The sequence below is a fragment of the Protopterus annectens genome, chromosome 1.part1 (assembly GCF_019279795.1).
Source record: "Protopterus annectens isolate FY-2018-M chromosome 1.part1, PAN1.0, whole genome shotgun sequence".
Taxonomy (NCBI): Eukaryota; Metazoa; Chordata; order Ceratodontiformes; family Protopteridae; genus Protopterus; species Protopterus annectens.
Window position 1 is genome coordinate 1,214,819,165 of NC_056726.1, and position 25,400 is coordinate 1,214,844,564.

A 25,400-nucleotide genomic window follows, 5' to 3' on the forward strand; every position below is an offset into this window, starting at 1 on the left:
GTATAGCCAAGAGAAGCCAGGGGGCTGGAGGGAGTGTAACCAGGACTGCAACAGTGAATGCACTCGAATAACTGCATTTATGGTAAGTGTACACAACTGTACTATGTTCTTCTTGTTTCACTGTTACAGTCATTACATTTTTTTGGGTTGATTCCCAAAGCTATGGAAGGGAGGAAGAAGTTGGAGAGCATTAGGACCAGCTATTAAGCCCTGCAAAACTGCAGTGGCAAAACCAGCTCCGGATTTAGAAAAAATAGGCATGTGGTAATGCTTGGTGAAGGTATGTACAGAGCTCCAGTTAGCAGCTTCTAGAATGTCCCTGGGTAGGTACACCTCTGAGAAAGGGTGTAGAGGTAGAGATAGATGCAGCCCTGGTGGAATGTGATCTTATCCCCTGTGGGGCAGGTTATCTATGGTACTTATAGCAGAAATGAATGCAAGGGGCTATCCACTTAGAAATGGTTTGCTTTGAAATGGCCTTCCCCTCTGACCCTGCAGCAAAGCCAACTAGCAGCTGTTCAGGTTTTCTGAGAGGCTTAATCCTGTCCACATAAAATCTAAGTTGTCTGTGCACATCCAAAGAGTGCAGTATTAATTCTCCTTTGTTTTGTGGATTTGGGAAAAAAGTAGGCAAATGAATGGACTGATTAAGGGCCACACTAGACACCACCCTTGGGCATAAAGAAAGGGATGGTCCTGAGGGACACCCTGTCTGCATGGAAGATGATGAAGGGCTCCACTGCAATGAGGGCCTGTAATTCAGACTCTCTTCTTGCTGAAGTGATGGCTAGAAAGAAGGCTGTTTTACAAGAAAGGAATTTCAACTCTGCAGTTGCACTGACTCAAAAGGAGGCAGAGTGAGCTTTTCCAATACAAAGTTCAGGTCCCAGGCTGGAGTAGGGGCTCTCCTGGGAGGTCTTAAATTTTTGGCCCCTCTGAGGAATTGCTTTAGCAGGGGGTGAGAGAAGAGGGGTGGTTCAGTATTATAATGTGCTTAAATGGCAGAGGCATGAATTTTAATTGACGAGAAGGAAAGGCCGTTGTGGAGCATTTCTGTTAAGTACTGAAGAATAAGCGGTAAAGCTGGGCACAGTTGTGCCCATCTCCTGAGTCTGGCTCCAGGAACAGTATCTTTTCCACTTTTCAGCATAGGATTCTCTAGTACTAGGCCTCCTTGCTTCCAGAATGACATCTAGCACCTGCTTACTGAGGGATGCTATTGGAGAGCTCAAGGAATTAGCCAGGCTGCAAGGTTCAGGGTTTGAAGCGGAGGGTGCAGAATCTGGCCCTCCTGCTGGGCAGCAGGGAAGGGGTCTGAGGCAGGTGCCATGGTTCCAGCAGCGACATACTGCGCAAGTGGGGGTACCAGTGCTGGCGTGGTCAGTCTGGTGCAATCAGTATTGTCCTTGGTTTGTCCTGTGTGATCATTAGCAGAACTTTCGAGAGGAGAGGCACAGGGGGAAAGGCATAAACTGAGAGGCTTTCCCAGGTGAAGGACAAGGCATCCACTTTCCAAGGTTGATTGTGGGAAGTCCCTGTGCAGAATTTGTCCAATTGGCAGTTCTGCAGGGAGGCAAACAGGTCCATCTCTGGATTTCCCCATTTGTTTCTCAAAAGGTTGAATATGTTTGGTTCTAGTTTCCACTCATGTGGGTCCATGAGATTTCTGCTTATATCGTCTGCCAGTGAATTTAACTTGCCTGGCAGGAACTGAGCTTGTAGGTGCACTTGGTAGCTCAAGGCTGTGTTCCACAGAGCCATGGCTAGTCTGCAGAGAGGGTACGAGTGGGTTCCCCCCTGCTTGTTTATGTACCACATAACAGTGGTGTTGACTGTCTTTACCAATACTTGTCCTGGAAGAATGTGGTCCTTGAAGGCTGTCAGGGAATTCTGTACAGCTAACATTTCTTTTTGACTGATATGCAGGTGCATCTGACTCGGGTTCAATTTGCCCTGAATGCACTGCCCTGCCAAGTGTGCCCCCCCATGCATAGTCTGATGCGTCTGTTGTTAGGGTTTGGGCGGCAAGGGGTAGAGTGAATGGGAGCCCCTTGTTGTGGTAGCAGGCCTCTTGCCCACTAAAGGAACTACAAGGAATGATAGGATTAATTGATTCCAGGTCTTGAGTATGTTGACACCATAGGCTTTTTAGATACCATTGTAGTTTCCTCATATGCAGTCTTGTATATGGAATTAGTAGAATGCAAGAGGCCATGAACCCCAGGGCTTGCAGGATTTTCCTTGAAGACAGCTGGGTCTCGGTGGTCAGTAGTTTGAAGCAGGCTGTCAAATAAACTTGTTTCTCTGGCGTGAGGTAAGCCATCTGGGAAGTTGTGTTCAAGCTTGCTCCCAGGAATACAATTTGTTGGCAGGGTACCAGATGAGATTGTTTTTCGTTTATGGTGTACCGCAGTCAGGTTAGAAGTTTCTTTACAAATGCCAGATGTTTTAGTAGCATGCCCTGGCTTTCTGCCTGAATTAGACAATTGTTCAGGTATGGATACATTTGAATATTTCTTTGCCTGCAAAAAGCAATGACTGGAGCTAGACACTTTGTGATTACCCTGGGCGCAGTAGATAAGCCAAAGAGAAGTGCAGAGAATTGATAGTGCATGGAGCCTGCTCTGAAGCATAGGTATTACCTGCAAGATTCCCTTATTGGAATGTGCAGGCAAGCTTCCTTTAAGTCTAAGGTTGCCAACCAGGCATCTTTGCCTAGCATAGGAAGCAGCTGTTGAAGTATTAGCATTTTGAATTTTGGGATTACCCAAAAGGTGTTCAGAATAGAGAAGGGTCCAGGATAGGATGCCAGGAGCCATCTTTTCTGGGTACCAGGAAAAGTCTTGAGTAAAAACCTTGTCCCCTTTCTTCTGCTGGGACAGGTTGAATAGCCCTGATACTTTGAAGAGAGAGAACCTGCTGTTGAGCCTCTGCCCACTGATTTGGGGGTAGGCCTGGGCAACAGTTTGGGGTTGGTAAGGTGTGGAAGTGGAATCTGTATCCCTGGAAAACTATATTTAAAACCCATTTGTCCTGGGCAGAGTTCCCAGTTTTTTGTATGCAGGGAGATCCTTCCCCCTTAGGGAGCAGACAGTTGAGCAGGCATTGGAATGTTTAAGATTAAGTCATTGTGACATTTTTCCATAGGGGGGTGCCTTACTACTTCCAGCTTTGGAAGTGGGAGCCCCCTACTGCTTAGGCCTGTGAGTACCTTGAGACTGTAGCCTAGGTGGTCTGCTGTTCCTGGGTTTGGACTGAGAAGGCCTGGGAGAGACAGGAAAGGACCAATTCTTGGAAGGGCAATGCCTACTAAATCTGGGAGGCTGTACTTGCAGGAAATCTTTAACAGTCTGCATAGACTTAGCTTTGTCCTCCATCTTTTTATGGACTACTACTACTATGTTGCCAAACAGACTGTCTTGGTTTAAGGGAACATCCAGTAATTTAGCTTTAACATGATCTGGCAAATTTTGCTCCTTAAGCCAAGCATGCCCTCTAAGTACAGACTCAGTGACAGCAGCCCTGCAAGATGTTTCTAAAGAGTCAAAAACTACATTGCAAAGTACGTTTACCAACTTGTTCAGCAGAATGCATTAAATCCTGTATTTCTTTATTTTCAACACAGTCAGGAATCATCAATTTCTGTTTAAGTAGTCCCATAATATGCTGCTGATACTTTAACATATGAAACTGGCAGCTTAAGGCCCTAATGGCCAAAGTAGCAGAAGTGTATACCTTCTTACTCCATCTATCCAAGGCCCTGGAATCTCTAGCAGAAGGGGTAGGGTTTTGGCAGTAGTAGCCTTAATGCATTTAGGTCCTTGGGAAATTGTCTCTGGGTCCGCAGTAGGATTCTTGAAGAGGAACTTGTGAGAGTCAGGTACTCTGTAATACCTGTCAGGCTTCATGGGAGTTGGAGGTAAAGTGTCTGGAGCCAGGCTAGACTCCAAGAAGGCATCATCGACAATGTCCAGGACAGGAGGGATAGCTAAAGGTTTGTGTTGAGGGAGGAGTAAGAATTCCCTAAGCCTCTTTTTGGAGTTAGAGTAATCCTGGCTTTCCCAGCGGAAATACTCCCTAAGAGTATGCAAGGTTTCACCAAAAGAAAAATATTCTGCAGGGGAAGCAGAGGGAATGGAATCCTTTGCATCAGAATCCTCTTAAGTAGTTAACGGCAAATCCTGATAATCAGAAGAAAAAGTAATTTCAGAATAATCAGAAGGAAAATCAGTTACAGGTAGCTTAGAGGGTGAAGGCTGGCTTCCCCTAATTAAAGTAATAAGGTCTTCAGCCATTCTTATTTGTTTTTTAGGCACATGGGCCTGACCATGCGGTTTGGACGTTGGTTTTCTAGGCGTGGGTCGAGGTTTAGGCCTTGAAGAAGATGGCGTCTGTTTGAAATGCAAGTCAGTAGGCCTGAATACACCCTCAGAAGCCGGTGCCTGCACAGTGGCTCCAGACCCATCCAAGGTAGAGACATCCGCAGGTTCCACAGTCTAAGAAGCATCTTGCGGCATACAGGACTCCAAATGGGTCTCAGTAGAGGCCTGCGAATCTGAAATAGTGGGTATTAGGGGCTGCTAAAGCGCCTCACTGAGTACCGGCGAACTTGCGACTAGCTTAATGGAAGCGTCATCAGCAGATTTGGAGGAATGCGGTCTGTCTCTGCCTTTATCTTTACGTTTTTTCAGAATGTCAGTAGTCGCATGGCTTACCAAAGCCATTTCTGGATAGTTAAACAGAGTACCAAAATAATTTGCTGCAAAAATAAACAGACGATGAATAGTTCGGGGGTTGAATAAGGCACAAAACCGACAGCGAGGGATGTCATGGTCTGGGCCTAAGCAAGGAATGCAGTACGAATGAAAATCTTTGAGTTATTTGCTTTCCACAGGTAATACAATTGTTAACTTTTACCGACATTGGTTAAGAGCAAGAAAAGGGATACCCAACGGGGTACTTGAATTTTTGAAGACTTCGGTTCTGAAACTCGAAAACGAAAATTTCAGGAGTCGGCCGACTGGCACTTGCGAACTGCTTCTGCTTTGGGCACCGCATGGCATGAAAGACTGATGTAATGGTGTCGGCTGCATGTTTTATACCCCTGACGACCTGACGTCATGGAAGAAGAGACAGTACCCGACGCAGGACCCAAGACTTTGATATTCAGGCCAGCTGAGGGCTACTTGCAGGCAGATAACCCAAATGTAATGACTGCAACAGTGAAAAACGAAGAACATCTTTAGTTACTAACAGCAAGAATGACCCAAACAGCTACCATGGAGTGCAGAATCTTAATTTTTCATTTTTATTCAACTCAGGCAACAGAAAAGTATACCAAAAAGTAAAAAAAGTTCTTGTTTAAATAAAACAGTTCTGCACAATATTTCATCCACCAGAAGACACTGCAAGCCACCAAATTTTTTTTCTGATGATGTTTTGCTGGTCTAAATGTATACTTACAAATATTAAGCACCTTCACACAAGCTCTACCAACCACCATTCTTAGATGACTAAAGATTAACTTAGCATTATGACTGCCAAAACAGACCAACAGATTTTCATGCTTGGGTCCCCTTTACATTACTTACTAGATCACTATTTTACAACACTTTCCTAAAAGTGTGGCAATTATTCTACTACAATTTCAACTTAATAGTGGAACAGCTTTGTCTATGACACAGTCAGCACTTAATTCCCAGTAACTGCATGAGATTTTTCAAGAAAAAACTGAAGTGCGCAGTAAACTTTGATAAGCTGCATTTCTACTCATAAACCAACGCACTGATAAGCAAATCCCAGTAATTACTATAAGCATTTTACATAGGAAAACTCAACATCTGAGAGCAAAATCTACTATTTGCATTTTCAATAAATGTAAAATAATCTATGCATTAACTCCTTTGCTATGACAGAGTGGCACACTGACACAGTGAGTAGCACTGTTGACAAACAGCACAAGATTCTTTGGTTTAGTTCTTGGCTGTAATGTCTCTTATGTAGAATCTGCATGGCCTCCTTTTTTCTCCGTGGATTTTTTCCAGGTAGTTTGGTTTCCTCCTACATTTCCAAGTCATGCAATTAAATGGCTTGTCAACACGAAATTAACAAGATGAGTGTGCAATATGGAAGAAAAACTTCACAATCTACTTTCATTCCTACTTGCCCAGTAAACTCTGTGGATGGTATCAGCTGTTTGTGAAGTTGTTACAGGAGCTGAATGCAACTCAACAGCAATGTATGAATGATAATCTAACTCAGGAGTGAGGCTTGCATGCAACCACAAAACATACGTAATACTCAGCACTAAATGTATATACAATTTTACAAACTTGACATCCTTAATCTTATGGAAACATGGCACAAACGGGTCTATATTATATCAGCGAACACTTAACATAGCAAACTCTGTATAATCGACCCCAATATGTCAAAACACCGAAATGCCGAACACACGGAACAGTGATTTATTTCCCAGGGAAAAAAAACACTGCTCCGTAGAAAAAAAAAAACAAACACAAAAAGTCGGGGGGGGGGGTTTGCCCCCCACAACCCCCTACTTAAATATACCAACTCCGAGATTGCACCACAGTGGAGGAAATGGCAAAGTCCCAAAAACGGCCCAGTGATTTTTTTTTTTTTTTTTTTTTTTTTTTTTTAGGAACCCGGTACAAACCACACACACCATTACTAATCAGGAAATTACACCAACAGGATACAATACCTACTGTTCTGACAGGTCCTATAAGGCTGCAGGAAATACAGTTATGTGCAACACTAACATAATGCTCAGTAGGATGCATGCAGCGTCCAAAAATAGAAGCTAATTCACTCAAATCACAACATAGTAGACATATTTTCTGAAAATCTGCTCGTACTTAATTGGAAGAAACCCTACTATGGTTAACAACCAAAAGTACATATGACACAATAATCCTAGACAAAACTACTGATCACTGCAACAAAACAAAGGACATACCATCTTATGCCACAAAATGAAAAACACAAACATTTCAGTACCCAGTAAATTAATTGTGACAACCAAAGCACATACCATATATGCCAATGAAAGAAACCAGAGTATTTCCACACCCCACAAAAACCTACAACCACTCAGCTATGGTCTGAGCTTTCTTCAATTTTCTTGTACCTGTGGAATGATATACAGCTACAAGTATAACATTTTGATTAAAACAATTTCTAAATAAGTGTAAGAAAAGTTTAAGTTGTTGATGGTTATGAAAATGGTTTGCAAGGGATTTCTAGTTTTGCATTTCTTCTTGAATGCCATCTTTTTTAATACTGAAATTCAGAGATGAAATGTTGCATTAAGTCTCTGTATAATTTTAATGTCGACAAGTAAATAACTTGTATTTTGATGTGTGGCTGATTTTTAAAGCCCAAGTGTTGATATTAAAAACAAACAAAAAAAATGCAACCTGTCCTGGGGTCAGGTTTCAAAAACTTTTGTCACCCTCCAAGAACAGGTAAGGATCCAGCCCTGGTATCAAACCAATCTGCAGTTATTAATGCAAAATCATTTGCAACCAAATTTAACATTACTCACATACAAATAATACCTCTACAGGATCTCTCTATTTATTTTTCTTGTTATATGCTCCTTAAGTTTGGCAACAACCCTTTCTATATTCCACGACCCAAGTCATTGTGCCAAATGTTTTTGTGCTCGACTGCCAAAAAAAGTTGCTCAACAGCAATCTTTCTAAACTCATGCATATTATCCAGGTACTTTTTTTTTTTTACTTTCCCTTTAGCACTCTACAATTGTTCTGGGATACTTCCCTTATTTTGTAATACTTTAACCTTTGTCAGTTCGTCTAAATGACGCTAGTAACTTCTTAACCAGATCTCTCTTGCTTTTACTTGTACTGTATTTTTAAACCCCACTTTCAAATGTATCCCACTCACTACCTATAACTTCTTGAATACTTTCTATCTTCCCTAATAACTCACAGATAAAAAGAGAGGTATTAACCCAAGGAATATATAACAATAAAAATAACTATAGAGATCCTATAGAGGTATTAGAGATATTTCAGTAATTTTATAAAAATTTGTATAAAGCAGAGAAATTGGGAAATCCATAAATATTTTCATTTGTGCTTTTTCGTGAAGAATTAAATATGCCAAGGTTACAGGTAGATGAGGCTCAACAAAGTACAGCTGTGTACACTTACCATAAATGTAGATGTTCGAGTGTATTCACTGTTGCAGTCATTACATTTGGGTAATCTGCTGGCAGGTTGCCCTCAGTCAGCCTGAATAACAAAGTCTTGGGTCCTGTGTCGGGTGCTGTCTCTTCTTCCATGACATCAGATCGTCAGGGGTATAAAACATGCAGCCAACGCCATTTTCTTCAATTTTTCTTGCCCCAGATGTCAGGTGCCCCCAAAATGGGGAGCAAAAAAAAAAAAAAAAAAAAAATATATATATATATATATATATATATATATATATAAATAAATAAACAGAAACATATATAAATGCATTTTCAGCAACATAAACTTTACCTTCGTCTAAAGGCAAATACACCACAAAGGCTTTAGAATATAGTGAAGGAAAGAGAACTTATAGAAAAAAGGGGGGATGGCGGTGGGTAACCTGGACTGCAAAGTGAATACACTTGAACATCTACATTTATGATAAGTGTACACAACTGTACTATGCTCTTCATGTTTCACTGTTGCAGTCATTACATTTGGGTAGAATCCCAAAGCTATGGATGGAAGGATGGAACTAAATAGCATTAGGAGCGGCTATAAGGCCCTGCAGGACTGCAGTGGCAAAGCCTGCCCTGGATTTGGAGAAGAGAGGCAAATGATGATGCTTTGTTAAAGTATGAACAGAGCTCCAAGTAGCAGCTTCTAGAATGTCTTTGGTTGGAACTCCTCTGAGGAAAGATGCCGAGGTAGAGGCAGCCCTGGTGGAATGTGACCTGATCCCCTTGGGCACAGGTTTACCATGATGCAAGTAGCAGAAACGAATGAAGTGGCTTATCCACTCAGAAATAGTCTGCTTTTATATAACCTTCCCCCTCTGATCCTGCAGCAAATGCCACCAGTAGTTGCTCAGACTTTCTTAGAGAGTTGGCCCTGTTTAAGTAGAATCTTAGTTATGTGTGTACATCCAATGAATGCAGAATCCGCTCCCCCTTGTTCTGCGGATTTGGGTAAAATGTTGGCAGGTGAATTGTTTGGTTAAGAGCCACACTGGATACCACCTTAGGCATAAAAGAAGGATTGGTCCTGAGGGACACCCTGTCCGGGTAAAATCTAATAAAAGGCTCCACGGCCATGAGAGCCTGTAGTTCTGAAACCCTTCTTACTGAAGTGATTGCCAAGAGGAAAGCTATTTTCCAAGATAAAAAAATTATATCCGCAGTAGCTGCTGGTTCAAAAGAAGGCAGGGTGAGTTTTTCCAGCACAAAATTGAGGTCTCATGCAGGAGTTGGTGATCTTCTTGGAGGCCTTACATTTCTGGCCCCTCTAAGATGCTGTTTAAGCAGAGGATGAGAAAAGAGGGGTGGCTCCGTGTTGTAATGAGCCAAGATGGCAGAGGCATGGATTTTTATTGAAGATAAAGATAGGCCCTTGTCAAGCATCTCAGTCAAATATTGTAAAATCTGAGGGATATTGGGCTTTGATGTGTCCATTCCTTGTGCTTGGTTCCAAGCACAGAATCTCTTCCATTTATCAGCATAAACTTTTCTAGTACTAGGCCTTCTGGCTTCCAAAATGACATCCATCACAGATTTACCAAGAAGTGTTGTTTGGAGCTGAGTGTGCATAATTTGATTGTTCTGCTGAGACAGTAGATGAGGTATTTCAGGCAAGTACCAAGGAGGGAGTTGAGACATATTCCTTAAAATTGGGTACCAGTGCTGGCGAGGCCAGTCCAGAACAACTAGGATCATTTTTGTTTTTTCCTGTCTGACCTTTAGTAAAACCTTGGTGAGCAGAGGCAGAGGGGGAAAGGCGTAGACTGATAGGTTTTTCCAACTGAAGGATAGGGCATCCACTTTCCATGCTTGTGTGTGATAAGTCCTTGTGCAGAATTTGTCCAGTTGATAATTTTGGGGAGAGGCAAATAGATGTCTGGGCTCCCCCATTTCTCTGTTAACATGCTGAAGATTTGTGGATCCAGTTTCCACTTGTGTGGGTCCATAAGATTTCTGCTTAGGTTGTCTGCCAGAGTATTTTCTTTTCCTGGCAGGAATTGAGCTTGAAGATGTATTTGGTAAATCAAAGCTGTGTTCCACAATGCCATGGCTAGTCTGCAAAGTGGGTAGGAATGTGTAGCCCCCTGCTTGTTTATGTACCACATAACCGTGGTGTTGTCCGTCTTTATCAGTAGTTGTCTAGTTCTGGTTGATATGCAGAATCATTTGTTTTGGGCTCCATTTGCCCTGAATGCATCTCCTCGCCAGGTGCCCCCCCCCCCCCCCCAAGTATAGTCCGATGCATCTGTAGTTAGGGTTTGGGTGGCAGGGGGGTAGAGTGAATGACAGTCCTTTGTTTTGGTGACATGTCTCTGCCCACCAAAAAAACCCCTGTTGTAGGCAGGGAATGAGAGGAATCACTGTTTCCAGACTGTGACAATGTTGACTCCATAAGCTTTTGAGGTACCATTAAAGTTTCCTCATATGCAGTCTCACATGTGGAATTAATAGAATGCCATGAACCCCAAAGCCTGCAGAATTTGTCTTGCAGATAATTGGGTTTTTGTTGCAATTTGTTTGAAGTATGTTGTCAGTTGCCTTTGTTTGTCTGGAGTAAGGTAAGCCATCTGGGCAGTTGTATTCAAGCTTGCACCCAGGAATGTAATTATTTGAGAGGGTACCAGTTGGAATTTCGTTTTGTTTATTGTGTACCCTCAGCATGTTAGACGCCTTTTTACAAACGCCAGATGTTGAAGAAGAGTGTCCTTGTCCTCTGGTTGAAAGAGACAGTCGTCCAGATAAGGATAAATTTGTATGCTTGTCTGCAAAATGCAATTACTGGTGCCAGGCACTTTGCAAAGACCCTGGGCACAGTAGATAAGCCAAAGGGCAGTCCAGAGAACTGATAATGCAAAAAACCTGCTACATGAAGCGGAGGTATCTTCTGCACGATTCCCTTATTGGGATATGCAGGTATGCCTCTTAAGTCTAGAGTCACTAACCCCAAGCATTCCTGCCCAGCATAGGCAGTAGCTGTTGTAAGTCAGCATTTTGAATTTTGGAATGTCCAGGAACGTGTTCAAAATTGATAAGTCCAGTATAAGGTGCCAGGCATTCATTGTCTTTTCTGGGTACCAGGAAAAGTCTTGAATAAAAACCTTGTCCTTTTTCCTCTTCTGGTACTGGTTGAATAGCCCCCATATTCATGAGGGGCATAACTTGTTTCTGAGCCTCTGCCCACTGATTTTGTGGCAGATCTGGCCAACCATTTGGAATTGGCAAAGTATGGAAATGAAATCTGTACCCCTGGGATACTATGTTTAATACCCACTTGTCCTGGGTAATTAACTGCCAATTTTGAGCATGAAGTGCTAATTTCCCCCCCAAGGGAGCTGCCAAAAGATAAGTGCTTGGTGAAGGTAGAGGGAAGTCATTGAGACTGCTTACTGTAGGGTTGTGCTTTGTTTCCTCCAGATTTGGAGGTGGAGGCACCCCACTGCTTTGACCTGTAAGAATCCTGCGATTGGTATCTAGAACCTTTTGAGCACCTGGATTTGCCTTGAGTGGCTCTGTTGGACACAGGAAAGGACCAATTTTTAGTAGGCCAGTGCCTACTGAACCTGGGTGGCTGCACTTCTAAGAAATCTTTTACAGTTTGCATAGATTTAGCTTTGTCTTTCATTTTCTTTAAAACCTCTTCTGCCTTATTACCAGAGTATCATGCTGCAAGGGGGCATCCAATAATTTAGCTTCAACATGATCAGGCAGATTTTGCTCCTTGAGCCAGGCATGCCTTCTAATCACAGATCCAGTAACTGCAGCCCTGCAAGAGGCCTCCTAGGAATCAAAACCACATTGCAAAGTATGCTTTCCAATCTGTTCTGCTGAATGTAATAATTCCTGTAATTCTTTATTTTCCACACAATCAGAAATCAACATAATTTTCTGTTTCAATAAGCCCATAACATGCTGTTGATATTTAAGCATATGAAACTTGCAGTTTAAGGCCCTAATTGCCAAGGTTGCAGACGTATAAACCTTCTTTCCCCATCTATTCAGCACCCTGGAATCTCTATCAGAGGGAGTAGGATTTTTGGCTGTAGAGGCCTTTATACCTTTTGGGACCCTGTGAGATAGTCTCAGGATCAGCAGCAGGAATTTTTAATAGAAATTTGTGGGAGTCAGGAACCCTGTAATATCTGTCTGGCTTACTAGGAGCCGGAGGCAGGGAATCAGGAGCCATGCTTGATTCTGAAAACGCATCATCAATGTCTAAAACAGGAGGTATTGCCAAAGGCCTATGCTGAGGAAGAAGAAGGAAATCCCTAAGCCTCTTTTTTGATTCAAGGAAATCCTGACTCTCCCAGTGAAAATGTTCCCTTAAAGTATGCAAGGTTTCTCCAAAAGAGTAATCCTCAGGAGGAGATGCAGATGGGATGTATTCTTCTGCATCAGAATCCTCATAGGGTGGAACAGAACATTCTTGATCAGAAAAGGAATCAGAAGAAATGGAAACCTGATCTGAAGATTCATAATCAGTGCCTTGCCTAGGCCTCTTAGCAGGGGGGGGGGGGGGGGGGGGGTTTGGGAACCCCTGATCAAGGTAATTAAGTCCTAAGCCATTTCGATCATCTATTTTTTAGGCATAGGGCCCTGAGCACATGGCTCATGTGTCAGGTTTTTTAGACATAGAAGATGTTTTTGATCTTGTTTTTGAAGCTGGCGTTGGTTTTATATAAAAATGTTGAGGCCTGAAAACACCCTCAGAAGCCAGTGCCTGCTCAGCGGCTCCGGACCCATCCGAGGGAGAGACATCCGCGGGTTCAATATTCTGAGAATCTCGCGACATACCGGACTCCGCATGGGTCTCGGTAGAGGCCTGCGACTCAAAAGTAGCGGGTGTCAAGGGCTGTGAATGCACCTCACTGAGTCCCAGCGAACCGTCGACAGGTTTAGGAGAAATTTTGTCGTTTGTTTTGGACCTCGACGGTCGTTTGTGAACTCCGGTAGTCGGATTGCTAACCGATGACATTTCAGGGTAATTAAATCTTGATCTAAAATATTGAGAATCAATAATATACAGACGCTTAATAGTGCGTTGGTTAAATCTAGCACAACACCAACAGCAAGGCACGTTATAATCTGGGCCGAGGCAAGGAATACAGTACTAATGAAAATCCTTATGAGGTATTTGCTTCCCACAAGTAATGCAATTATTAACTTTTACTGATCGGTAAGGAGCAAGAAAAAGTTTCCCCAATGGGGTACTTAGCTTTAGTTAAAGACTTCGGTTCTGAAACTCGAATGCGAACATTTCAGGAGTCGGCCGACCGGCACTTGCGAACTGCTTCTGCTTTGGGCACCACACGGCAAGAAAGACTGAAGAAAATGGCGTCAGCTGCATGTTTTATACCCCTGGCGACCTGACGTCATGGAAGGAGAGACAGCAACCGATGCAAGACCCACGACTTTATTTAGGCCGACTGAGGGCAACCTGCCAGTATATATTGACTGCAACAGTGAAACACGAAGAACATCTTAACAGTTAAGACAGGAGGAGATGAGATAAAAATGGTTGTGTGTAAGCAATCTGCAGGAAAGTCTCCAGGAAAAGGAACAGATGGTATTCCGGCGGAAGTTTGGGAGTTAGGAGGGAAGTAATAATAATTGGGAAGATTTTAACAATATTTTAAAAAGAAAGGAAGCACCAGCATCCTGGAAAAAAAGATGTGTTGGCTGTAATACCTAAAGAAGGCAAAGACTCGTGTGATGTAGCTTAATATAGGCCCATTTCAATTTTAAAACATGATTATAAAGTGTTCATGTCTACAGTGGCTAAAGAAGGACAAGAGGTGATGCCAAAATTGATAACTGTGGAGCAATGTGGTTTTGTGGAGGGGAGGCAAACATTTGACAACATTAATAGAGCAATGATGATCCAGAGAGAAAATACCGCAGTTATAAGTGGGCCTTGATGCAGAGAAAGCATTAGACAGAGTAATTTGGGATTTTATGAGTAGGGCAATGGAAACATTTACATTTCCTGAGACACCCTTCTAATTAACCTTAATATTTTATGAGGGATTGGAGGTGAAAATCAAAATGGGAGTGTTCCTCTCTGATAAGTTGTTTAAACAGAGGAAGCAGACAGGGGTGTCCTCTTTCCCCTTTGCTACTTGTGTTTTACTTAGAACCACTGGCAAAATAAGGGACTCAAATTCAGAGATATAATTGCTATGTTTTTTGCAGAAAAGTTAGATTTATTTGCAGATGGCATTATTTTATACCAGATGGAACCCGAAAGAAACCTCTCAGGGCTGTGGAACATTCTGAGACAGTTCTGAGTGGTTGTTTTTTTTTCAGGATATAGAATTAATGAAGATAAAAAAAGGATACAGCTGTAAAACTATGTACCCACACACAAATTGGTACAGCAATACCCATACGTATGGGGGCTGATAAAATGAAGTATTTATGACTATGGTTTAAAAGGGTTTCTCTTATGCCAGCTAAGGCTATGGGGGACAAGACTAAACAAAAGATGATACAAAAAATGCAAAACTGGAAGCTGTTTTCTATGGATATTGTTAGCAAAGTAAAAGCAGTAAAATTGTTTAGTCCCTTTACTTTTGTACACAGGTTAGGTGCATTTTTATCAACCAGAGGAAAAGTTCTGAATAGTAATTAATGAAAAATTGAATTATTTTATTTGGGAAGAGAAGAGGTCAAAAGCCAAGTAGGATCACAGAACAATGAGATTTAGGATTACCTGATTTGAAAGGCTATTTTAGAGCTACACATTCAAGAATGTACTACATAATACAAGCAGAAAGCTACAATTTAAAATGAAAATGGATGATGAAGCTGGGGGTAATTCAATTATAAAGAAAGAATGGGACTTTGGATGCAGTTTCTTAAGGAGAATAACAGTCATACAAAATATTCTATTCATAAAGTAGCAGAAGGTATACCAAGAACCAAGGCAGCATGGGAATGGAGAAAGGAGATTCTACCAAAAGGGATGGATTCAATTAGGGATACAGAGAACAGGCAAGAAAGGGCTGGAAAAGGAACCAAGGTGTTGGGAACAAATAATTAGAGGGGGAAAGACCACATTCACTATGATTCAAAACAACCCCTCTTGCCAAATCAATTTTTTTTCTTTGTAATGGATATAAACTCTCTTATGTATAAATCTAAACAAAAAACAGATTTATTCAACTCATTACTAAGAACTTTTCTGTCTTTTTCCAAAAAGGTTCCCTTAGAAGAACTTATATCACTACCATGGTGTGGGAAAGTTTGCTCCTGAACCTTGGGTACAAAGCAAAAAGTAGCTAGCTGGGAGTCAGAAATTTTATATCAAGGCATTCTTCAGAAAAATAACCAAATCTGCTACTGTTAAGTAATAACCGATGGGATGTGTCAGTAGCGAGTTTGTACTCATCAAAGGTCACTTCTAAGTATATATTAGTATCTATTAAATGGTCCATGAATATGTTCATGCGCTGCTGAACATTCACTACTACAACCTTTTTGCCCTTTGTCATCTTGCTTTAACCCTGGTTTGCCACCTATGTCTCTAATGCAAACAGGTAACCTGTGAATGGTTCATCTACCAGGCCCATGCTTACACTTATCAAGGGTATCAGAATCTGTCAGAGATTTGGGATGCATGGCTAGGCTTAAAAAGGCCCTTGTGGTTCTTAGCCTAGTAAACACCTATGAACCTAATACATTCACTCCCCTCATATCCACCAAATGGAATCCAGTTTTCATTATTCAAACTTACAATCTCAATATCACATCACCCAACAATTAGTACAATAAAGTTGATTTTCCATCTTCTGCTGGGTGCTTGCAACTCTGTGCAAGTGTGGTGTTCCGAGAATATCTGAGACAGAAGGGGAAAAAATCAGCTTAATTTGCTTGCCAGGCTGTTTTTAAAATAGCCTGGCAAAAGCTGGCATTAAATTAGCTCCTTATTTAAGCAGTCTTGTTGAGGATTTCAGAAATGTTGCTCGACAATCATCAAACCAGGCTGCTACTTAAGCAGCAAGGAGACCACCTTTCTGGTTCAAGCATGTAGCCTGGGACTGAAAGTGAAAGAAAGAGGTAACCTAACAGCGCACACAGGCATGAGCGATGGAGCATTTATTTTTGACTGCCTGCAACTGCCAGCATGTAGGAAGTTAAGTGCTTAATTTTTAAGTGTGTGTGTTTCATATAAAGGGGATGCAGATGCTTTCAAATGTCTTTGCAGAATGTCTCTGAATTTTTATCTCATACTTTGATATGTTCCTCAGTGGCTGTGAATTTCTGGGAAATCTGTGAACAAAGCAGTCAATGATGACCATCATTTGATTTTTAACCTGCTACTCTAGCAAGCTTGTTTGTGTAAAGGCAATACCCAGTTTGGCCCCTTGTCCAGCAACATTTTTAGCTTTTTTCTTGACTTTTGCACTTGGAGGTTGAGAGGTATGTGGGGAGGGGTTTGCAGTAACTTTCACATGGTATTCTGACAGCAGTGAGCCGAGAGGATGAATTCCTGTGTGGCAGTTTAAGCATTTATTTATTCATTCTTTTGGCACAATCAAAACTTGAGGAGTACAGTAAAAGTCACACAAGTGGCTGTTAAGTGATGGTCACGTATTTAGGCGTTATAGGAGTATGAGGGGGTATACAGGCTCTTAAATGATGTGTGTGGGTGTTACATGCATGTGAGTACGAGGGGGTGTAGGTTCAAAGGTAGGTACTAGGCTATCGGCCCTGGGGCCAATACAAGCCCAGCCAAAAAGGTACCCTGGCTTTTGCCACCCAAGAAAATTATTTTCCTGTGCCACTTTCAAGCCGAGCCACAGAGGTGATCCCCGGGGTAAATTTCCTATTTCCCATCCAATCAAGATTTTCCTTGAAGAGTGCTAATGAGGAACTTTGTTTGATATAGATATAGGTTCACAGGTATAAACAGCCCTTACAAGTCTTGAACCCAGTACGGTGCACACCATAGTGACAGCAATTTACCAGCAAGCCATCTCAGAGGCTCTTAAATGATGTGTGTAGGTGATATATGCATGTGAGTACGAGGGGGTATACAGGCGTTTATGTCATATGTGTGTTTGGGTATTACATGCATGCGAGTAGGATGGAGGTATGTGGCTCTTAACAGTCTCTGACTTTCCAGAATGTCTGATTTTTATTTGCCTCGTATTATACTCTGTTCTCAAAGTTTGTGTTTTTTCTGGCAAACCAGGGAGGATTGCAATCAGTACATAATGACAAATACAAAAGTTGCAGAATTAAAATCCTTCAAAAAGACAATCTAATGCAAAGCCTGTTATTCTAGCAAGTTTTAAATTGTATAGAAGCACTAGCTGTCAGTGACGTTAATCCTTGGTCTGTCATTATTTTCAGCTTTGTCCTTGATTCTTGAGCTACAAAGTTGTGAGAGGTGTGTGTGTGTGTGTGTGTGTGTGTGTGTGTGTGTGTGTGTGGGTGCAAACTATATTATACGAGCAGTAAACTGATATGATCAAATCAGTGTGGCATTTATTTTATCTATTCATTCACTGATCACAATCAAATATCTGAGGTGTATGTCACAGTTATACAAATGGCTGTAACTGTCTCACCTGTGTATACATTTGCATCTGGGGGATAAATTATTGTGGCCAGTTGCGATTTTTGTTTTATTACATTCTGAACTCTGAGGTGTATTTTGTTGATAACTTGCAGAGTACAAGGGCTGTCAATAGATGAACATGATTGAGACCTGTTGGTATTTGTTCGAATTAAGCAGTTCTTATTCTAGATCTGCAGAAGTTATGCACATTTGTGAGATTTCAGCTAGAATACTTTGCATATATTTTTAATACAATCATCTACCTGAAGTATGCACAACCAAAGTGGCTATGATTCAGGAGCATGTGATGACAATGACTGTGAGCATGGGGGTGGTTGCTATCCATCTAAAAGTAACAAGTTGGCTGTACTTTTTTCACTTTACACCACAATATATCATCAGAAGTGAAGAGAGTAAGTGGCTGTCTGGGAAGGGTGTGTGCAACAGCAAATGATCATTGGCAGAGTTTCACAGTCTACCACTGCTTGGTTCTCTAGCTGAGTTTTTGCTGGTGATTCTTTCTGTGTGGAGTTTACATTTGTTCTTTTGTCTGTGTGTGGGTTTTAGCAATGTGATTTGGTTTCTTCCCAGTCTAACAGCAATGGGGTACACAGAAGGGATTTTTATGTAGGGTATAGGAAGGAATGCACAGTGCCCTGATATGGTTTATATATTCTTATAAACATTTCTCTTCTCAAGATTTTTGTTCCGGACATTCCTAAATCAAAAAGTTGTATTAAAAACAAAAAGCTCTAAGATGCACCTCAGAATGGCGCCAAAGGCTCTGGTTTAATTTATTTACTTCTTACAAACATATTATAGTGAAGTTTTTGTCAGTTAGGGTGTGCATAAAAATATTGGGGGAAGCTAAAAAGTAAGACAGATTGGGAGGTTAAAAAAACAAACAAAAAAAAAAAAACAAGTAATCTAGGTGGATAGTGCAGGGTCGGAATCAGTGGGAAAACTGTGGAGGGAAACTGAAGAGGTGCGGGGAGGGGGGAGGAGACAGTGTGCATCATGGAGATCCAATGAGTTATTTCTCCAGGGCTGCATTTCATCTACAGCTGTCCTTCTTGATTCCAGGTGGGCATTTGAGATGTATATGATCAGTGAAGTGGCTACAGTTAGCAGGTAAACACTGAAACAGTATTTGGATGAAACCGCGTGACCCAGTATGCTGTCTGATCGCACACAGTGATCAATATTCTGCTGTAATAGAGTCCCATTCCAATTAGCCTCACCAATTCAACTGCTTCCTGCAGCATCGCCCACCCCTTGATTTGACGCCACTAGCCACCACTGGTACTACTCAAATGTCTCTTCAAACTATCACTCAAATGCACTACTCTCTCTGCTTATGAAAGAAAGTCACAAAGAAATACCTGTGTGACCTACTTATAACCAACTTGCTAACAAATGCCCAATATGAATTTCACCCTAAATACTTATTTTTTATTTATCATTTGTTGACCGGGAAAGTCCGACTAGGTTCCACAGAGCCTGTTTTCAGCAGAGGCCCAGGGAGAAATGCTCCAGATGCATGTCTTTGGACATGGAAATACTAAGCTGAATCTACACTGCTATCAGTTAATAACTTTATCACAATTAATTAAATAAAGGAAGATAGTCAGTGCCTTGTTTTGGAACCTATCCAAAGCATTCAATTCTGCTAAACATTACTCCTTTAGAAATCTAACTAAAACAATTCAGTGTTTCATCTTTGCCATCATCAGTCACTATGATGTACTCTGTATCACAAGTTAGCAAGTCCTAGAACACATGATACTCTCAATATTCATGAACATTCGCTTTACAATGGAATTAACAGCATGTGTCAATATGCTAACGATTCCACATCTGCCTCAAGTGGATGACTGTCACATGTTCTGCAAACTTTACAGCACCCACTCACTACTCTCCAACTCACTTAAAAATACTCACCCGGCTTAAATACCTCTTTTCAAGGGAGACTCAGAAGCACAGTCTAGTTAAGAAACCTCATAGTCTCACAGGCCGAGTGTAAGGGAAGCAAATACAGAGTACATGATTAATCCTACTAGCAGCTCACATCCACTGGGTTAAAGTGACACCTAATTTGAAAGCTGACTGTCATATTACGCTACACAAAGGGCTCAGGACACTCCAAGGTACCAAATGTACTTTACTCCAGATACAAAGCTAATACTTACCTATTGTACCCTTCTCAAAATGCTACAAAAAAAAGCCTAATGCAACACATTTTTAGTAAGTCAGAGCTAATCTATCAGACTGCCATTATGCTTACACAGTGCTAAACACTATAAACTGTAATTAATTCTTCTACAATATAACACTAACTCAACAGTGCTTCACCTGTGGAATTATATTCCAGAAACAGCTACTCAGCCACATCAACACTAATGACTAAAAAACACCACCCTGTCAGATTTTATATTCCTATCAGGCCCCCATACTTACACATTCAGAAATACAAAACCTTATTCCTACTCTTTCTTACCAAACATATGGAATTATCTGATGACTCTAGTTCAAGTAGTGGGCTGGATGCTGTGAGAGAGAGGTAGGAAGAGTGGAAGTGAAAGGCCAATGCCATCTCATCCACCCCTGGGAAAAAAGCTGTCCAGTATGCTGGGATACTGTTACTTAGTGGACTTTGACCGCTGCAGCAAGAAAGTATAAAGGGCCAGGGGCAAACACCCAAGCAGCATGTTCACTAGTTGTAGCTAGGACTGGAATATAAGCAAAAAAAGTTGCATATCAATGGCTGGTACTGGGAGAGTACCAACTGTTCAGCCTGTTAGGGGACAACAGACAGTAAGTTAAGAAAAACAACCAAGTCAATCTGTGCGCTTTTCCCCAGGATGGGAAAATTAGGTGCCATCCAACTCGGTTATTCACCCATTCTTGAGTGGCCTCTGGTCCAGAGTTAAGCCAGACCCTCAGATGGGGGAGAGGGAGTTAATTGCGAGGCTGCAATCTGTTGGTCAAAGATCATAGTCACAATGGGCTGGTGGAAAAAAAAACACTCAAACCAAAAATACAGCCCACTATCCAAAAATACCTTGTTTCACCAATTTAAATATGCTATCAGTTTCTCAATTCTCATGCTTTACTGGACTAACTCAAGTGCATTCTCAGTGCTGATTCCATTAAAATCTATGGCTGCATCTTCATGCTATCTGTACATTATGTCACTAAGGGTGAAGTTTATTGAAAGTCACAGATGGCATAGCAAAAATGCCACCTCACAAAGATTTTTCATTTAAAACGGGGCATTGAAGTTTACAGGCAATAGGTTTTATGGGGTAGTAGGCACATGTGAAGTAGCACAAATGGTGAGAAAATATACTCAAAACACTAATTTCTCTGCTGTCTCACTGTGTGGTGGAATGCGCAATATAGAACTTTTTTAGCTAGTGTTCTTTTATTTGCATTCGCATGGATGGAACTTTTCTCCTCAGGCTTCCAATGTAAATGAGTTTAAGATCCATGCCCCTGCTGCATGCATTAGTTTACCACTTGTATAAAAAGCCCTACCACTTTGCAGACATTCTGGCCTGTATATCAAAAATGTCTTCTGAGGAATTAAGAATGAATGCATGTGCTGCAAGTACTGAGTAAAAAATACAGAAAAACTGGAAAAAAATATGTACTCATCTACATGTCACAATTAATTACATCATCAATATACTACTACTGCCACAAAGTTTTATCTAATGCATTTTTTTTTTAATTCTTCCTCCAAAGGCAATGTTATAGGACACATGCAAACCACGTTTCTGAAGTCAGGAGGAAGAAGGAAAGCACAGAAGTGCACAGTAGCATATACCATGCAAATTAAAGAGCAAACATTAATTGCATCTGCAGCAGACTGTCCATATCAAAGGCTTGCATTTCATTTACATTTCTTCACACATGTACACATGATTCTTGCAGGTACAGTAAGAAATGAAGAGAAACAGGAAAGAGATGCATTCACATCAACAGCATTACTGGAAAGATATGAAAGATTAGACGCCACATGGCGCACACCCCCCAAGGCTTACACCCACTTAAAATAATGCTGTAGTATATAAATATATTTGTTTTTCTTCACATGAAGTAAATTAAAAAAAATAAAACTATTATACAAAATGCATACTAGTGTCATATGCATTTAACTTTTACAAACATAATATAGAATATAGCTGTATACTCACCAAAATTCTGAGAAGGAAAAAAAAAGTCTGGATAATATTTTTAGATGTAACATTCTTACAGATTGCCAAGCATGGGTTCCATCTTGGTTATTGCAATCACTGCTACTTATAAAATGATTAATTTTATCTAATATTATCTAATAGCCAGGAAATTGTTATGGCTAGGCTTGTATAGGCCCTAGGGCCGATAGCCTAGTACCAACCTATGAATCTACAATAGAGTGTGGGGTGAAAAAGAAAACAGGAGTGATGTCTGTAGAATTGCACAGAGCTTTTGAAATGATGCACCACAACTTGCTACTATCTAACCTCAGATTCAGTGAAGGGATGAGGAACTCAAGCATGCCATCAGAATAATACATCTGTCAGTGCTGTCTCAAGAAATAATACTTCAGAATGTTGAGTGTTTAAAGCAGAAGTGCCTCAAGGCACCGTTCTTAGACCAATGTTGTTTCCCCCTTTTCATAAACTACCTGTCCAACAGACTAAATACTGTTAACATAGCCTACATGTAGATGATATGATTTCCTGTAGACAAGATGCCACAACAGAATACATGAGCAGCCATGCAAGTTGACCTAACTTTATTCTGGAAATGGTCTCCAGACAAATCCTCAGCTATGCAAATTTGCAACTTCAGCAACATCAAATAACATGCTTTGCAATTTGCATTTACTAACCCCAAAGGTTTACATTTACCAGTGGTAAAGCAACACATATTCATGAATATTTAGCTACATGAAAATCTAGCCTTTTCTAGACACACAGAAAGTACAGTTGTGTACACTTACCATAAATGTAGATGTTCGAGTGTATTCACTGTTGCAGTCATTACATTTGGGTAATCCTGCTGGCAGGCTGCCCTCAGTCGGCCTGAATTCCAAAGTCCTGGGTCCTGCGTCGGCCACTGTCACCCCTTCCCTGACGTCAGGTCGCCAGGGGTATAAAAGATGTGGCTGACACCATTTTCTTTAGTTTTTCTTGCTCCAGATGTCAGGTGCCCCCTAAAAGGGTAGCCAAAATTTATATACATATAAATACATGCACCAATATAAACTTTGCCTTCATCTACAAGCAAATACACCACATAGATTGTATAAATCAGAGAAGGAAAGATAGGTTCCATCAGAAGAAAGGGGGATGGTGGGTGGGTAACCTGGACTGCAACAGTGAATACACTCGAACATCTACATTTATGGTAAGTGTACACAACTGTACTATGTTCTTCGTGTTTCACTGTTGCAGTCATTACATTTGGGTAGAGTCCCAAAGCTATGGATGGGAGGCTGGAGCTAAACAGCATTAGGAGTGGCTACGAGGCCCTGCAGAACTGCAGTGGCAAAGCCTGCCCTGGATTTAGAGTAGAGTGTCAGATGGTAGTGTTTGGTAAAGGTGTGCACTCAACTCCAAGTAGCAGCCTCTTAAATGTCCTTGGTTGATACTCCCGGAGAAAGGCTGCTGAAGTGGCTGCAGCTCTGGTTGAATGTGGCCTAATGCCCTTCGGCACTGGCTTGCCATGGTGTAAGTAGCAGAAACAAATGTAGTGGCCTATCCACTTTGAAATAGTCTGCTTTGAGATAGCCTTTCCTTGTGATCCTGCAGCATATGCCACTAATAATTGTTCTGTCTTTCGGAAAACTTTGGTTCTGTCCAAGTGGAATCTAAGCAGTCTGTGCACGTCCAAAGAATGCAGAATTCTCTCCCCCTTGTTCTGTGGATTTGGATAAAAAAGTTGGCAGATGAATAGTTTGGTTAAGAGCCACACTGGACACCACCTTAGGCATAAATGTTGGGATTTGTCCTCAGAGAGACCCTGTCTGGATAAAAAAATGATAAAAGGTTCCACAGCTATGAGTGCCTGAAGCTCTGAAACTCTTCTTGCAGAAGTAATTGCTAGGAGCAGAGCTGTTTTCCAGGATAAAATCTTTATATCAGCCGTAGCAGCTGGCTCAAAAGGTGGCAGGGTGAGGTTTTCTAAGACATAGTTGAGGTCCCATGCAGGCATTGGTGATCTTCTTGGAGGCCTTAAGTTTTTGGCTCCTCTGAGGTACTGTTTTAGTAAGGGATGAGAAAAGATTGGTGGCTCTGTATTGTAATGAGCCGAAATGGCAGAGGCATGAATTTTAATAGATGAAAAAGATAGACTTTGGCCATCATCTCAGTTAAGTATTGCAAAATCTGAGGAATATTTTGCACAGCTGTATCAGTTCCTTGTGCCTGGTTCCAAGCACATCTCCTCTTCCATTTTCCAGCATAAGATTTTCTAGTACTATGCCTTCTGGCCTCCAAAATGACATCCATCACAGCTTTACTGAGAGGTCTGTTTTGTATGACTACATTATCTGCCATGCTGCCAGGTTTAAAGTCCTGAGTTGGCTGTGCAGGATCCGATTGTTTTGCTGGGACAGTAGATGAGGTATCTGAGGGTAAGGTCCAAGCTGGGCATTGAGACAAGCTCCTTAGTATTGGATACCAGTACTGGCGGGGCCAGTCTGGGGCAATTAGTATCATCCTTGGCTTCCCCTGTCTGACCTTTAGGAGTACCTTGGGGAGGAGAGGCAGAGGGGGAAATGCGTATACTGATAGGTTTTTCCAGCTGAAAGATAGGGCGTCCACTTTCCATGCTTGCCTGTGATGAATCCTTGTGCAGAATCTTTTTAGCTGGTAGTTGTGAGGAGAGGCAAATAGATCTATGTCCGGGCATTCCCATTTCCTTGTTATCATGCTGAAGACTTGTGGATCCAGGTGCCACTCGTGAGGATCCATGAGGTTTCTGCTTAGGTCGTCTGCCAGAGTATTTTTCCTTCCTGGCAGGAATTGTGCCTGCAGGTGTACCTGGTAAGTCAATGCTGTGTCCCACAAAGTCATGGCTAGTCTGCAAAGAGGGTAAGAATGAGTGCCCCCCTGCTTGTTTATATACCACATGACCGTGGTGTTGTCTGTCTTTATCAGTAGTTGTCCTGGATGAAGTAGGTCCTTGAAGGCTGTCAGGGCATTTTGAATTGCTAGCATCTCTTTTTGATTGATATGTAGATGCATTTGGTTTGAGGTCCATGTGCCCTGAATGCATCTTCCTGCCATGTGGACCCCCCCAGGCATAATCTGATGCATCCGTTGTTAGTGTCTGCCTGGCTGGGGGTAATGTGAATGGCTATTCCTTGTTTTGGTGACAAGCCTTTGCCCACCATCGAAACTCCTGTTGCAGGCAGGGAATGAGAGTAATCATAGTTTCCAGGCTGTGGCAATGTTCAGTCCAAACACTTTTTAGGTACCATTGAAGTTTCCTCATATGCAGTCGCATATGGAATTAGTAGGATGTAGGATGTCATGAAGCCCAAAGCCTGCAGAATTTTTCTTGCAGATAACTGGGCCTTTGTTGCCAGCATTTTGAAATAGGTAG

At 41.6% G+C, this 25,400-nt stretch overlaps 1 protein-coding gene across 6 annotated transcripts in view; it reads right to left on the bottom strand.

The window, feature by feature from the left end:
• The window catches only part of EPN1 (epsin 1), a 1,407,891-nt gene that overhangs the window by 686,651 nt on the left and 695,840 nt on the right, over positions 1-25,400 (bottom strand). The gene's annotated exons all lie outside the window — the stretch shown is intronic.